Source organism: Apium graveolens, chromosome 4, assembly GCF_009905375.1.
Source record: "Apium graveolens cultivar Ventura chromosome 4, ASM990537v1, whole genome shotgun sequence".
Taxonomy (NCBI): Eukaryota; Viridiplantae; Streptophyta; class Magnoliopsida; order Apiales; family Apiaceae; genus Apium; species Apium graveolens.
The window spans coordinates 163,083,856-163,100,763 of record NC_133650.1 but is presented as its reverse complement, the minus strand read 5'-3'; the positions used below and the strand labels follow the sequence as shown (position 1 = coordinate 163,100,763).

General features: G+C 36.1%; 1 non-coding gene across 1 annotated transcript; it reads left to right on the top strand.

Annotated features, from left to right (window-relative positions):
- The first annotated feature begins 869 nt into the window (after window positions 1-869).
- On the top strand, window positions 870-974 carry LOC141721921 (small nucleolar RNA R71). Its single transcript, XR_012574962.1, has one exon. It is a non-coding gene; the product is annotated as a small nucleolar RNA R71 (small nucleolar RNA).
- Window positions 975-16,908: the final 15,934 nt, after the last annotated feature.

The following is a 16,908-nucleotide window of genomic DNA, read 5'->3' as shown; positions in this document are numbered from 1 at the left end:
GTGTGTTCAAAAGTAGTCTTCCTTGGTTCCACTTCAGCTTCCTTTTGCACTTCTTCCTTAGCTACAGCTTCTTCATCTGAAACATGAGAGTGTTTGAGATTTGTAACCTTCCCAGACCTTAATGTAATTGCCTTTACCTGCTTTTTTGCTTCCCTCTTTCCTGGTACTTTAGTGTCACTAAGAAGCGTACCAGGTTGGTGATTTAACAAGGCATTGGCAATTTACCCAATTTAATTTTCCAAGGTCTTGATGAAAACCGCTTGACTCTTGCACATGAGCCTCAACTCCTCCAATTCAGACTTTTCATTCAACTATTGCAGCTGGAGTTGTTTCCTTGGTGCATATTGCGGTTGCTGAAAACCAGGGGGTTGTACTGCTTTGTTGGCTACTACTGGTAAGGTTGCTAAACCACATTCTGAGTGTTACTCCAGCTAAATTTAGGATGATTGCGGTTTTTAGGATGTTAGGTGGCTGGTACAGGTTACTGTGACCTCTGAAAGTTGCTCACAGACTGAGTTGATTCACTAAAAATGGTACACTGATCAGTCTCATGGGCACCAGCACAAAGCTCACAGACACTAGTGATCTGATTAACTCCATAATTAGACAGAGAATCCACCTTCATCGTCAAAGCCTTAAGTTGAGCATCTATAGCAGTAGCTGTATCCAACTCCAAAATTCTTGCTACCTTACCCTGAGATGGTCGCTGAGTAGGATTCTGGTATTCATTAGTAGCCATCAGTTCAATTAATTCATAAGCTTCATCGTAGCTTTTATCCCACAAGGCTCCTCTTGATGCTGCATCAAGCATGGGTCTAGAAGTAGCACCCAAAATATTATAGAAACATTTAATGATCATCCAGTCAGGAATCCCATGACGAGGACACTTCGTAAGCATCTCCTTATATCGATCCCAAGCCTCGCATAAAGATTCTCCAGATTGCTGAGCAAATTGAGTAAGTGCATTTCTGGTTGCAGCAGTCTTTGCCATAGGAAAGAATTTGGTTAAGAACTTCTAAGAAAGATCCTCCCATTTGGTGATAGACCCCGGTGGTAAAGAATGTAACCAGCACTTAGCTTTATCCCGTAGAGAGAATGGGAAAAGCCTCAACTTAATAGCATCTTCCAAAACTCCATTGAACTTGAAAGTGTCGCAGATCTCGATGAAATTTCTGATGTGCATGTTGGGGTCTTCTGTTGGAGAACCCCCAAATTGAACTGAGTTCTGTATCATCTGAATCGTGCTCGACTTGATCTCAAAAGTATTAGCCGAGATGGCTGGTCGAACAATGCTAGACTAAATATCATCGATCTTCGCTTGAGAGTAGTCCATCAAAGCCTTTGGATTTGCTTTTGGTTTTTCCATTGCAATAAGAGCTTCTTCTACCATCTCAACTAAGATTTTTTCTTCAACTTTCTCCTCGACTACAACTTTTTGCTCAGCTTGATCCAGTGTCCTCTTACGAGACCGAGAACGCGTATGCATACACGCTCGCTAGAGTACCTGAAACACGACAAGGAATTAAGTAAGTAACAATGTCCGAGTCACTGAACTTTAACGACCAATGATGATAAACACATAAAGTACAAATTAACACCGATATCCCCTGCAGCGGAGCCAAAAACTTGTTAGTTGATTGGTTTGAGGCGTCTTTGCTGCTCGAACGTAGGCTTGCTACCTTCCTCTAGCAGAATTTTATGCATGCAATAAGAAGGGCTGATTCCCTTGATATCTGCTATAGTCCATCCAATTACTGATTTGAACTCTCTTAGAATCCTCAAAAGCTTTTCCTCATCACTACCTGAAAGGTCAGATGCAATAATAACAGGTAGAGTAGATGCATCACCTAAAAATGCATACCTCAAATGCTCAGGTAAAGCCTTAGGTCACTGGGCACAAAGTCCCCTAAGAACTGAATAACTCGAGTACTAAAGAGCCCACTCGTGATCAATTATACATGACACTTATTCTTTTTTCTCTTTTTTTTAACAAACTTCTGAACGAGTGCGTTTTGCTCCATCTTGTTCAACCCTAGACTACTCATATAACTACGAGCCTGCTACTAGCCATTTGACACCTAGCCATACAACTAGCAATGAAATCCAATTTTCTCCAATTTTTAAATATCCATGTATTTTATTATTAAGAGAATATCCTAAATTCTAAATATAAACAAATGATTAAATCTCGACAAACCAACAAACCATGACTATGATCTAGCACTCTAGTAACTTATAAGACTTAGTAAAATACAAGTGTCTCTAGCATGCAAATCAACTTGATATGACTTAACATCTCTAAACATGACATCACTACACTAGCATCAATATCACAAGTCAATCGGAAAAATTATCTAAGGGATCATGTTATAATACAAATGCATGAAAACTATATGAACAAAATAACATAAACTACCAAAAAAAAACTATATGACAAAATATGCAAACTATATGAACTAAACTATCATGAACATGTAACTATATGAGACTCACACAAAAACATATTCCTTCAACTACTACCCCCGAACTTAAAATATTCACTGTCTTCAGTGAAGGTAATAGTAAGGAATTCAGGCATACCTAATCAGAATCAGCATCCTCACGCTCAACGGGTGGAGTGTTAGGTGTGTCTGGAGGCGGATACACGGAATCCTCACCAAAAACTGGCCACTGGATGTCAACTCCGGTGGCTCTGAAAGCTTTCCCAAGTGCCTGGGTGAGATCGTGTGCAAACCGATTATGGATGTCGTGCATCGCATCCATCCTCCTCACAAGACGCCTGTACTGCGTCGAACTCAAACCAGCTCCCATCTCTGCTCCTACTGCCTCCTGCAGCTGTTGCTGCGATGGACCAGCCTCCTCTCTATACCGAGCTCTCCAAGCTGCTCGACGGGCATGCTAAGAACCTCCCGCTGTAACTGCTTCCATAGGCACACCACCTGGCAGATGAGCATAAGAGTACCCAAGCCCCTTAGGATCGGGCTTCCCGCCATACCACTCAACCATGCCATACAGTGTAGAACTGTCGATAGGAGCACTGGAAAGCTGCAGCTGCTTGTTAGTGTATACTGAAAATATTTATTTGAAGTATGTACATTTATTTCTGGCCAGTTTATTTGAGAATCATTTGAATGTTTACATGTTGTCTAATATTATATATTGTGAACAATCTAGTATCAAATGGGATACAGAATATTAGATTGTTAAATATGGTTATATAATATAATAAGGTTCACAACACAGGTGGTGTTGGACAATCCACTAGTATGGTTGTAGTATTATTTAGATTAGTTTATATTGACTAATAAATAATACTAGTATACTTTGTGTATATTGAACATGATCTAATTTAGAATTGTTCCCTTAATACTGATTAAAAAGGAGAACTAAGATTCTATGTTATTATTAATGCTTAGGTTCTTAATCCGGAAATAGTAATTGACACGTGTATATTATTTACATGCTTTGATTTATATATGAAATAATTCTTTTGAATTATATCATTATATTTTGGGTGATGGAATTATATACATGGTGGATATTATTTATTGAAGGAATCCATGTCCTGATAATATTCGGGTTAATGATGTCCCCTTGAAAGCTCAAAAAGATTTAATTATGTGAAACCCTGGAATTTATTCTGGCATAATTAAATAAAGGTTGAGTGGATGATCAAGGATAAAAAATATTAATTAAATAAATTATCAGTAATTTATTTAATTAATGGACATATGATATTTTAAACATGGGGAATTTAATAAGCAAATAATATTGGAACCAAATTATTTAAATTACGGTATTAGGAAATGTAGTGCAAATATTAATTCTTTAGTGGATTGAATTAATATTTAATTACATTGGGCTAGGCTCAAGATGTAATTAGAAGGCCCAACCTAATTATCCATGGTCCCTATTGTAGCCTATATATATATTCTTATTCTCTTTTTGCTTGGAATTGTATGAAAACATATTGTAGCCACTAAGGAGCAAGAAGAGAGGATAACTTGAGAAGACGGAGGCCACACTTCGCTCAAGGGAATTTGGGAATATAATAGAAGAGCGTGGAATCAACCATTAACAAGGTAATCCTCTTTTCGTAATCTTTATCGTAAAATGTAGTAACACCCTAAGTCCATGGTTCCCAACAATTGGTATCAGAGTCTGGTAATGGGTTCTACGTTTTATGATATAATGTCCATATCGTAATTATATATGCTTGTATATAGTGTTTTGCTTGTATTAGTTTTGATGCAGGTTGTTAATCGACTATTATGGCCATGTATATATTAATTATATGTTTGGATCCCACGTGGTTTAATCGTGGTTAATTTTTGTTTTGGTTTCCACGTGGTTTAATCGTGGTTGTAATTTACACGAGGGTTGATCGTGTTAGAATAGATTTTACAAAATTAGTTTTGTTGATCTATTTTTTTTTGTATTCCGGGTATTTTGTAATAGTTATGTGCGATCGGAAATCAATTCCGGTAGTTTTTTGTTCTGCTGTACGATTACAAGGGGCTGCTGTTGATGTTTGGATCAAACAAAATAAAAAAAAAACTCACAGAAAAGCAACAGGCGCGCGCTGCGGCCGCTGCGGCAGCTGGGACTGCTAGGGCTGCTGGGGCTGCTGCGGCAGCTGGGACTGCTGGGGCTGCTGGGGCTGCTGGGGAAGCTGGGGCTGCTGGGGCTGCTGGGGGCGTCGGGGCGCGCTTGGGGCAGATTTTTTTTTGAGAGCTGGATTTTTTTTCAAGGGCCATAATAGTGGAAAATTTATTTTAATTTTTTCCATTAAATTTTAATTATTGCTTTAATTTATTGATTATGTGTGTCGTTAATTATGTGTGTAATTCTTTTAAAATTGCATGTTTAACTTAATTAGGACGACATGGACATAAAATTTATTTATTGCCTTAATTAAATATTATATGTTGCTAAAATTATGTGTGTATTTTGAATGCATGATTAGACATAATTATAACAACATAGGGCTCCATTTAATTTTAAAATTCCTCAATTTTAATAAAAAAAAATTCTAAGTGGGAGAGGGAATTAATATGAAATTAAATCCCATGGTCTCCATTATTGGTTGTAGGTAATTTAACATAAAGACGAATATAAATTATATATATGTCACCCATCGTGGCATGTAATTTGTGGTGTCTAGAATGTTATAGAAATTACTAGAACAAACTTCTTAAATTAATAAATTTTGAAACGAATAAATACGGATTTTCTTTATTTCAGATTTGGGGCGATTTTGTCAAAAACGGGTTCATCGAACTTGTAAGGCTGTGGGTTTTAAGCGAGACCGATGTGACTCCTCCACTACCTGGAAATTAAATCATTGATGAATATTGAATTGAAGTATTCTATTCAAGGCAAAATTACGAATATTGGAAGGTATACACGCCACCCATCGTGGCGTACCATGTTCCATAGATTTCGAATAATTTAAGATTTGATGATGGTATACACTTAGCTATGAAAAATAATATAGTCCACCCCAACGTGGCATATTATTTAGTAATAGGACCGAAGTAACATTTAAACAAAATTAGGTGGTATACATGTCACACATCGTGGCGTACCAGAAGCTTGTGGTGTTTAGATGTTAGTGCATTAAATTTTAATAATTTAGATCTTAATAATTAATGCAACCTTATTTATGTGATGTTTTATGCATGATTCTCAGGATAAAATGGGCTTTAATCCACTAATCACCATACTTAAGGATAACAAACTTACCAGACCTAACTATATTGAATGAAAACGAAATTTGGACATTGTGTTGACTGCTGAGGAGTACAAGTTTTGCACTTATGAACCCAAGCCTGAACAGCCTGCTGCTGATGCTCCTGAAGATGAGAAAGAGTATTATAAATGGTGGATTAAGGCTGATGAGATGTCGCGATGTTACATTCTGGCAGCAATGTCGGGTGTTTTGCAGCATCAGCATCAGTCTATGGCCACTGCTTCGGATATGCTCTTTAATCTCAAGGAACTTTTTGGAGATCAGAATAGGACTGCTAGGCAAGTAGCCATGAAGGCTTTAATGAACACTCAGATGGCTGAAGGCACACCTGTAAGGGATCATGTTCTCAAGATGATGTCGCATCTGAATGAGATAGAGATCCTTGGTGTTGAACTTGACGGGGAAACCCAGATTGACATTATCCTTATGAGCTTGTCCAAGAGTTTTGAGCAGTTCTGCTTGAATTACAACATGAACAAGAGGCAGTATAGTCTCGCGGAACTGCTGACAGAACTTCAGGCAACTGAAGGATTATTTCGACAGAGTGTTCAAGTGAATGTGGCTGAGAAAGGTTCTTCCTCTAAGCCGAAAGGTATTAAGAAGAAGAAAAAGGCTCAGACACAGAAAGCTGTGAAGGCAGTGGGAGTTCTGAAAGGAATATGTCCTAAGTCCAATCATGTATTAGGATTTAGGAATAACTTTTATGTAATCTGTTTTGATTTCATTGATATTAATAAAGACTTGTTTTGTTTTTATTACGGGCTTTATCTATTTAAGTGTTTAAATAAGATATACCATAGTTTAGAGTAAAGCTTTTTATGGATTATGATGAGATCATAATAGTGAGACCTAAAAAGATGATAACTCTAAACTTAAATAGTTCCTGGTCATAGGATTACTAACTGGTAATTAATAATCCGCAAAGATCGGTACATACTATGCTTGCTTCATTATGAAGGATGTCTGTTCTCATAGACATTTGTGTGGTGACACTATAGCTAGTATGTAGGTGCTTATTATGGAATAAGTTCACTGAACATGACTCGCACAGCTGAACAACTGATGGAGTTCACTCACGTGTCAGCAGTTATTCACATAGTGATAGTTGTACAAGTATCCTTAGACTTGAGGTCATCATAGTCATCTTGTGTACACTGAACTATGCTTTGGTTTAGTTCTTAGTCTCCAGGGACAATTATTAGGGCTCTTCTGGGTATAGGAATTTGTACACGAAGATAGTCTATGATCAATAAAGGATCTACCCCTTCCAGTGAAGGAAGCGAATGTTCAAGGTTGATCCACTTATGCTAGTTCAGGAATCTCTGGCCAGAGTAAATTAAATTAGAAAGGAGTTTCTAATTTGCATAGAACTACGCATAGTAAATGGTAAGTAAAGTGATTGAATTAGATAGGCTTGACACGAGATCCATGCCTTGTATTTAATCGGGACATTGTAGGGTAGAAGGAGTTTATTGTACGGTAACTATTCACTGAATAGGTTCTTGGTATTCTAAGCAGTGAATTCATATTATCCGGATAGTCGCGATATACTGAGAAGTATCCCTCACGATGTAGAATAAATGTGATTAATTAATTAATCATATTTAATAAATTAGAGAATTTATATAAATAATGATAAAATAGTTTTATTATTATTTATTTCTACTACCAGCTTAATATTGAACCTACAGGGTCACACCATAAAAAGAGAATGATTTAATGGTGGAGGAATTAATTAATAATGGCTAATAATTATTTATTTATGAAATAAATAATCAATTGGCAAATTTAATAATTGATTAAATGAGATTTAATTGATTATAAATTAATTAAGAAAAGTTTTTAATATTATTAATTAAGGATTTAATTTTTGGAAATTAAATCAAGAGAGAGAATTATTTCTAAAGTGTTTAGAAAAAGGATTAATAATTAAAAGGTGTTTTAATTATTAATAAGAATAATAAATAGGATAATAATAATATTATTTATGGGAAAATTTCAGCTGAAAATTTTGCCTATAAATACATTATTATAGACCCTATTTTATTCTAACCCACATCAAAACCCGAAAACCCAAAAAGTTTGGAAAACCCAATTCTCTCCACCTCCTTCCTCCTCCTTAACATCGTTTTCTTGGTGGATACCGGTGGAGTGCTTCACACTTGAGGAGCAACTGCTAAGGATCTCTGATCGTTGTCTCCGAATTATTTTAAAAGGTTAGATTCGATCCCTCAAATTTTTATTCACGATTTATATGCTTTTATTTGGATTTTATATGTGTAAAAGTGTTTTGCCATGCACCCGCTGCGTTTAAAATCCAACAATGGTATCAGAGCATAGGTTGTATGCATATAGATCTGTGGTAAAAATTTCAGAATTTTATGTGCTTGTATGAATTAATTATGATTTTTACGAGTTATATCATGGATTAATTTTGTCTGATGAGAAATCGTTTCTCAGAATAATTTTGAAGGGTTCTATAAGTGTTGTAGATCGTCTGGGTATTTTTTTCATAATTTTAGGATCTATAGATTTTTTATTATGAATTTTTGAAGTTGTTGCTATTAAAATTCGTAATTAAATAAATCTTATATATATATATATGAATTATAGTATATATATATGTCTGTATATGCTGTGTTGTTTGGAGGCAGACAGAGAACAGACATGTGAGGCGGCTGTACTGTTGTGACTGTCAGGCGCGCAAACCGAGGAAGAAAGTTGTCGGCTGCTGAAAAAACAAAAAAAAATGGGTGAAACGCATTCCGGGAATGCGTCACCTTTGGCGCATTCACGGAATGCGTTACACCCTTTAATGGCTGAAAAGGGGTGTAACGCATCACCGGAATGCGTTACAGGTCCTGTAACGCGTTCCTGTAATGCGTTACATCCCTTCTGTTGATTTTAAAATTGATTTTCTGGGAGTTTCGTAACTCCGTTTTGGGCGTGCAATATACCGTTGGATTTTAGTTTATATAAAAGTTTTGAACTGTTTATATTTCCATGAAGTGTTTTAAAGTTGTTTTTGACTGTTTTAATTGCTTTTAAATGCTTCATGTGATACATAGAGATGTATAATGCTTAGACCAATATGCTAGATGATGTAACATGCCTACCTTGATGTTTATTCATGTTTATATATGTGATATATGCTTAGTTTATCATGCGATGATAGATTTAGGTGAACTTAAATGAATATAAGGCGTTTGTTAGACAACCTAGTATAGTGAAATTGTTTCATAACCTTAATAACAATATTATGAATACAATCATGAGATTCTTGTGTTTGTAAAGCACGTAATTGAATATGAATTTTCGATATAAGAGAAAGGATGATTCTGTCAACAACAGATTTCTATCTGTAAGAAAGGGTTATTAAGTGACGCCTCTTGACAATGCTCCACCCGATCTGGGAATCATCTGATTATTGATTATTGATTTGAAATATTTAATTTAAAAGGAAGAATTTCTTTATAATATGATTATGATTGTAACGTAATATAATCCCTCTAAAATTAAATAATATCAAGTAGTAATTGGCCAATGACACAACGGGCTTGTGTCGGTCATAGCCTTCCAACATGGTAGAAAGTAGTTCTTATTTTTGAATCATTATCGTTTCGTGCCACAGCCGAGGGCTTTGATTTTGAAATAAGAAATACTTGTCTATTACATAGAGATGTGTACATTGAATAAGAATCTAAAGGTCATTACGTGCCACAGCCGTGGGCCTTTGGGGACTAATTCAATTGTACGGAATGTTGGGTTAGACTTGACTTAGAATATGGAGTTTGTCGTGCCACAGCCGTGACTCAATTATTCAAGAGGCTAAAGTTTGATTAGGGAATAACATTAGATGTAATTGACAAGAGTTATCTGCCTATTGAACATTACATGGCGTTTCGTGCCACAGCCGGGGTTGTGTGATGGAATGTAGGATCCCTATTCCCACTAGCATTATGAATGCTTAATTTTTCATGTAGGGGGTTGAATAAATTAGGAAAACTAGTGGGAGCCACTAATGAATAAAGACCCGATTCATATAGTGTTTTGAAATGAAATCGAATATTTGCTAAGTGTTGTTATGTGTTTATCATTTACAGATTTACAATATACATTATATCTTCTGCACTATCACTAAGGAGCATACTAGATGCTCACAAATTGACTGGTCCTAATTATGCTGACTGGCTTCGAAACTTGAGAATTGTTCTCAGGATTGAGAAGCTGGAATACGTAATTGACTCACCTAAGCCTACTGAACCTGCTAGTGATGCACATAATGATGAACATGTTGTGTATCGTAAGTGGATAGATGATGCAAATGTTGCTCAATACATCATGCTAGCTTCCATGAACATTGAGCTACAGAAGCAACATGAGCATATGGATGCTCACACTATCCCCATGCATCTACAAGAGTTGTATGATGTGGCAGGGAGGACAGCTCGATATGAGATATCGAAGGAGCTGTTCGGTTGTAGGATGTCTGAGGGATCATCTGTGAATGACCATGTACTTAAGATGATCAATTTGATTGAACGTCTTGGACAACTTGGTTTTGCCATGGATGGGGAGCTGAGCCAAGACTTGGTCTTGCAATCGCTTCCGAGTTCGTCCTCGCAGTTTGTTGTGAACTTTCACATGAATAAGTTGGATGTCAGCCTGCCTGAACTCCACAACATGTTGAAGACTGCGGAGTCGAATTTTCCCCCTAAGAAGAGTTCTGTTCTTCTAATTGGTGAAGGTTCCAATCCTAAGAATAGGAAGAGGAACTCTTCCAAGAAGAAGAAATTAGGTGAGAAAATGCCGGTTCCACCAAAAGCTGAAGACCCCGAGAGCAAAGTTGTTTGCTTTCACTGTAACAAGGTGGGGCACTGGAAGAGGAACTGCAAGGTTTACCTTGCAAAATTGAAGAAGAAGAAGGGTAGTGAGACTACCGCTTCTGATTCAGGTATGTTCATGATAGAAGTGAATATGTCATTAAATCAAATTTCTACTTGGGTATTAGATACCGCCTGTGGTTCTCATATCTGTAATTTGTTGCAGGGACCAAGGAGAAGTAGGACTCTTGAGGAAGAGGAGGTGATTCTACTGATGGGAAATGGAGCAAGAGTTGCTGCTGAAGATGTAGAATCATTTCATTTACATATGCCTACGGGCAAGACTATTATTTTAAATAATTGTTATTTTGTTCCCTCGATTGTGAGGAATATTATTCCCATGTTAGACTTGGCTGGATTTTCATTTATTATTGAGAATAATGAATGATCTATTCTCAGAGATAATATTCTTTATGGACGTGGTACTTTAAATAATGGTCTGTATAAATGTGACATAATTTACTTAAGATTGAACAAACTAATAAAAGAAAAGGGATGATGAAAATCTCACTTCATAGTGGCACTGCAGTCTCCATTTAGTAGACATGGAGAGAGGACTGCAAATTTGCCAGGAATGGTACACACAGATGTATGTTGACCAATGTCTAAGCAAGCCATGGGTGGATTTTCATACTTCATTACTTTCATAGATGATAGATCTAGATTCGTATATGTGTTTGATGAAACACAAGTATGAAGCCCTTTGAAAAGTTCAAAGAGTATAAGTATGAAGTGGAGAAACAAACCAAACATAGTATTATAATTCTTCGATTAGATCGAGGTGGTGAATACTTGAATGGAGAGTTTCTAGATTATCTCAAAGTAAATGGTATAGTCTCCCAGTGGACGCCTCCAGATTGGTATCTGAAAGGAGAAATCGAACTTTGTTAGACATAGTTCGGTCCATGATGAGCTATGCAAATCTTCCAGTATTCCTATGGGGTTATGCATTGGAAACCTCAGCATATTTACTGAATAAGGTGCCTTCCAAATCTGTTCCTCAAACTCCGTATGAGATATGGAAAGAAAGGAAACCGAGTCTTAAACACGTTAAGATTTGTGGATGTCCAGCTTATGTCAAGTAAGTTGACCCAGATAAGCTGGAATATCGATCCATAAAATGTAGTTTTGTGGGATATCCTAAAGAGACTTTAGGGTATTACTTTTACACCGATCATCGGGTGTTTGTATCCAGACATGCTACCTTCTTGGAAAAGGAGTTTATCCTTGAAGGAAACAGTGGGAGCAAAATTGAACTTGATGAAGTTCAAGAAGCACAATCTACTACGGATCAAGTGGAAACACCTGTTCTGACTGAACAACCTTTTGTGGAACAGCCCATTCATAGATCAGGGAGAGTGTCTCGCCAACCTGAGAGGTATTATGGCCTTGTCATTGAGAATGACAATGAGTTGTCGATCATTGATGATGACGACCCTGTGACCTATAATGAGGCTATGAGTAGTGTTGACTCAGAGAAATGGCATAGTGCCATGAAATCCGGAAAGAAATCTATGTATACGGGATACAAAAGAATGATTAGAGCAGATGGCCAGGTGGAGACCTTTAAGGCCAGGCTTGTGGCAAAAGAATTCAAACAAAGGCAATGGATTGACTTTGATGAAACCTTTTACCTGTAGCCCTGTTAAAATCAGTTCGGATTTTGCTTGCGAATGCTGCTTACTACGACTATGAGATCTGGCAATTAGCCAGATGGTTTTCTTTCCAAGAGAAATGAAAACCTAGTGTGTAAGCTGCTGCGAACCATATGTGGTTAAAACAGGCTTCTCGAAAGATGGAACATTCATTTTGATGAGACAATCAAAGAGTTTGATTTTATCAAAAAACGAAGATGAACCATGCGTCTACAAAAGGGTTAGTGGGAGCGCGGTAACATTTCTTGTATTGTATTGAAATAGAGTTGACACACATAACAATATAGCAGACCCACTCACAAAGCTACTTTATGAAAGTCACTTTGATCGTCATAAAGAAAAGATGGGTATTAGATACCAGAGTGATTGGCTTTAGTACAAGTGGGAGATTGAAAGGAATATGTCCTAAGTCCAATCATGTATTAGGATTTAGGAATAACTTTTATGTAATCTGTTTTGATTTCATTGATATTAATAAAGACTTGTTTTGTTTTTATTACGGGCTTTATCTATTTAAGTATTTAAATAAGATATACCATAGTTTAGAGTAAAGATTTTTATGGATTATGATGAGATCATAATAGTGAGACCTAAAAAGATGATAACTCTAAACTTAAATAGTTCCTGGTCATAGGATTACTAACTGGTAATTAATAATCCGCAAAGATCGGTACATACTATGCTTGCTTCATTATGAAGAATGTCTGTTCTCATAGACATTTGTGTGGTGACACTATAGCTAGTATGTAGGTGCTTATTATGGAATAAGTTCACTGAACATGACTCGCACAGCTGAACAACTGATGGAGTTCACTCACGTGTCAGCAGTTGTTCACATAGTGATAGTTGTACAAGTATCCTTAGACTTGAGGTCATCATAGTCAACTTGTGTACACTGAACTATGCTTTGGTTTAGTTCTTAGTCTCCAAGGACAATTATTAGGGCTCTTCTGGGTATAGGAATTTGTACATGAAGATAGTGTATGATCAATAAAGGATCTACCCCTTCCAGTGAAGGAAGCGAATGTTCAAGGCTGATCCACTTATGCTAGTTCAGGAATCTCTGGCCAGAGTAAATGAAATTAGAAAGGAGTTTCTAATTTGCATAGAACTACGCATAGTAAATGGTAAGCAAAGTGATTGAATTAGATAGTCTTGACACGAGATCCATGCCTTGTATTTAATCGGGACATTGTAGGGTAGAAGGAGTTTATTGTACGGTAACTATTCACTGAATAGGTTCTTGGTATTCTAAGCAGTGAATTCATATTATCCGGATAGTCGCGATATGCTGAGAAGTATCCCTCACGATGTAGAATAAATATGATTAATTAATTAATCATATTTAATAAATTAGAGAATTTATATAAATAATAATAAAATAGTTTTATTATTATTTATTTCTACTACCGGCTTAATATTGAACCTACAGGGTCACACCATAAAAAGAGAATGATTTAATGGTGGAGGAATTAATTAATAATGACTAATAATTATTTATTTATGAAATAAATAATCAATTGGCAAATTTAATAATTGATTAAATGAGATTTAATTGATTATAAATTAATTCAGAAAAGTTTTTAATATTATTAATTAAGGATTTAATTTTTGGAAATTAAATCAAGAGAGAGAATTATTTCTAAAGTGTTTAGAAAAAGGATTAATAATTAAAAGGTGTTTTAATTATTAATAAGAATAATAAATGGGATAATAATAATATTATTTATGGGAAAATTTCAGCTGAAAATTTTGCCTATAAATACACTATTATAGACCCTATTTTATTCTAACCCACATCGAAACCCGAAAACCCAAAAAGTTTGGAAAACCCAATTCTCTCCACCTCCTTCCTCCTCCTTAACATCGTCTTCTTGGTGGATACCGGTGGAGTGCTTCACACTTGAGGAGCAACTGCTAAGGATCTCTGATCGTTGTCTCCGAATTATTTTAAAAGGTTAGATTCGATCCCTCGAATTTTTATTCACGATTTATATGCTTTTATTTGGATTTTATATGTATAAAAGTGTTTTGCCATGCCCCCGCTGCGTTTAAAATCCAACAAGTTCAGGGTGGTGTGAAAAAGCCTAAGGGAAAGTGCTTCAGATGCAAACAGTCAGGTCACTGGAAACAGGATTGTCCTCTTCCTAAGAAGACAAACAATACTGGTATGTCTCTTTCTCTAGTTACAGAAACATTTATAGCGGCTATATCTACGAGCACTTGGTGTGTAGATACATGAGCCACTGATCATGTTTGTAAATCTATGCAGGGGTTCCAACTATCCAGAATGCTTAGAGATGGTGAGATATACGTGTTCATGGGAGATGCTACGAAAGTAGCAGTAGTTGCAGTAGGAGTTATTCATTTATCTTTTGGTTCTGATAGGATTTTAGTTTTTGAACAATTGTCTTTATGTACCTTCTTTTAGAAGGAATTTAATTTCGGTTTCTAAACTTGCTTTGGATGGTTATAATGTTTGTTTGGATCGTAATGTTTCTATTATGATGAATAAATGAATTATATGTTCTGGTACATTGCAAGACAATTTGTATATAATTAATCCTAGTCAACCTGCACTGCAACTGCAATTTAGGGAATTGAACAACACATCTTCTAACTCTACTAAAAGAAAGGAACCTTCTAGTTTGAACCAAACATATCTTTGGCACTTGAGATTAGGTCATATTAACTTGAGAAGGATTCAAAGACTGGTAGTAGACGGGCCTTTAAGCTCATTGGCAGTGGAGCCATTTCCAGTTTGTGAATCCTGCTTGGAAGGTAAAATGACTAATAGGCCTTTCAAGGCAAAAGGGAATAGAGCCAAACAACTATTAGAATTGGTTCACTCTGATTTATGTGGACCCATGAATATCCAAGCAAGAGGTGGTTATGAATATTTCGTCACTTTCATTGATGATTATTCTAGATATGGGTAGGTTTATTTGTTGCACCGTAAGTCTGAGTTGTCACACCCCCAACTTAAATAGCGAAATGAATATAGCTATTACATCTTTTTAATGAAGAATACACAACCAAAATCCAAGATCTTACAGTTTAGGGTTTGGAACAGCCCAACACTACCAACTATTACATCTGATTACAAATACCGAGTCCTCACACAACTATTATTACTTATTCTACCTAAGCTCGAACATAAGCATCAGCATCACAGGTCTTACGGGCAGTCTGCTTGAATCTAACCATAGCTGCTAGCTGTAATATAAGGGTAAAGCAAGAAGTTAGCCAAAAGCTCAACAAGTGCTAATAGTACAACGCAAAACATAAATCGAGATATACCTTTAGGAATGACAATGGAAAGACATAATCAATGATAACGAGAGATAAAACTTATGTGAGTTGGCATCATTCTGCTTGCATCAAAACAAATTTTAAAATCATTCTTAATCAAAATCATTTTATGACGCTACGGATTACAGCCGGTGATCAGCCGCGAAGTAATCCTGAACCTCGCTGGGTTCTAAAACATTATTGGGAATCCCTAGGCAACTTTTAAGCCTAATATAAGTGTGGAAAGGACTCGCGTCTCAGTCCAGATCCACCATTCAAAGAAAACATTTATCCCCCTTTGGGACTGAAAAATCCACATTTTAATCATTTTAAAAACTGATGCCGATTTATGACAAAATCTCTTTCGACTGTAATCATTTTTATCAAGGGATTATAGATCAACTTGAAACACTGGAAATATGACACTAAATCTCAGGGCCATGATCCACTAGACTTTACTATATTAGGGTAATTGAGAGGTTTCCATAAACAAGAACTTTGACAAGGAAATTGAGCAAGGCTATTGGATAATATGAAAGAGTAATGCCAAACTAGGCTTAAAGCAATGGTTGTAGACAAGGTATAGGTATTAGAACATCAAGAAGATAAGCATCACTGGTTCCAATAGGATAGAGGTGTTAAAATATAAAGAAAGCGATCATCAGCTCAAGATATAACAGGGTATCAAGCTTTAGGGTAAGGATAGGGTTATCAAACAATCATGAATGAATTTAAGAAATGATTGGCTTTTAGGTATCAAGATAAAGTTTCTATCGAGGTTATTTCAAGAGTTGAATCAAAGCATCAGGGTGCAATATCAAGATTTCTCAGGGATCAATAGCATGATAATCAAAAGGATCAATAAAGTATTATAACAAATCTCTATTTTATCATGGCATTAAACTATCATGAAAGACTTTTGAACTACTTGCAATACATACTCGAGGGTTCATGGCATCTCTATGTAACTCAAAGATAAACAAAAGATACGCTTGATTTAAATATATCAAAATGACTCAGGATAATTGCATCAATATATATATGAACTGTTTATAGTAAATACGAAGGTCAAGTTGAATCACTTGTCTTGAGATAGACTGGTCTGGTCTGACTGGTAGGAGCAACAACCGGAGCTTCACTCAACTTTTATGGCAAGTTTTCCCTCATCTCGAGATCCTACATAAATAATAATAATCCTCATTATAATATATTCTTACCATCTTAACCTATTTACAACCCGAAATTAAACATGGATGGCACTTAGGCCTATACGCACTTAATTCATATCCACCATTATATTTTCAAATATACACACTTAGCCACATAA